The sequence below is a fragment of the Gekko japonicus genome, unplaced genomic scaffold, assembly GCF_001447785.1.
Source record: "Gekko japonicus isolate JY-2015 unplaced genomic scaffold, Gekko_japonicus_V1.1 scaffold2365, whole genome shotgun sequence".
NCBI classification, from domain to species: Eukaryota; Metazoa; Chordata; class Lepidosauria; order Squamata; family Gekkonidae; genus Gekko; species Gekko japonicus.
This window is the reverse complement of record NW_015165892.1, coordinates 79,225-79,744: the sequence shown is the minus strand read 5'-3', so window position 1 is coordinate 79,744 and position 520 is coordinate 79,225. Positions and strand designations below refer to the sequence as shown.

General features: G+C 49.8%; 1 protein-coding gene across 1 annotated transcript in view; it reads right to left on the bottom strand.

The window, feature by feature from the left end:
- LOC107110542 (fibronectin type-III domain-containing protein 3A-like) overlaps window positions 1-520 on the bottom strand; it is a 63,167-nt gene that overhangs the window by 49,430 nt on the left and 13,217 nt on the right. The window lies entirely within an intron of this gene.

Here is a 520-nt window from a genome sequence, read left to right as displayed (position 1 = left end):
GGAGGAGGTGGGGTGGGGGGGGGGGGGGAGAGATCTATTCCTCCGGTGAGTTTCTTGTTCCTGTTCAGAAGAAGACTTGGGTGAGAAAAGGCTCAGCCCAGCAGGGTCCAACACTAATTATGCACTTCTTTTCTTGACTGCTTCATTTGTTCAGCCTGGTCTGCCAACAAGCAAGCCAAGCCTAAAGGTGAGCAGCAGACCCGATGCTGGAACCTGCAGCCTTCTCCAACGGGAGCAGGAGGAGGACTGGCTTTCAGGAGGATAGGTCTAGCTCTACGGTGATCTCTCTCCAAAGAACCTGTCTCCCAGCGGATGGAGAACATCCAGTCTTTGGATTACTGGGAAGCAACAAGTTAAAAAAAAAAAAAAAGGTATCTTGCGATGATTAAGGGATCAGGAGCACCCTGTGGGTTTTTGTGTGCTCCATCCCCCACCCTCTTCCCTTTTTAAGCAGTCATAGTTTACATGCAGGGGTCATTTCGTAGAAAAAGAGGTGCAGGAGCTCATTAGCATAACTCAT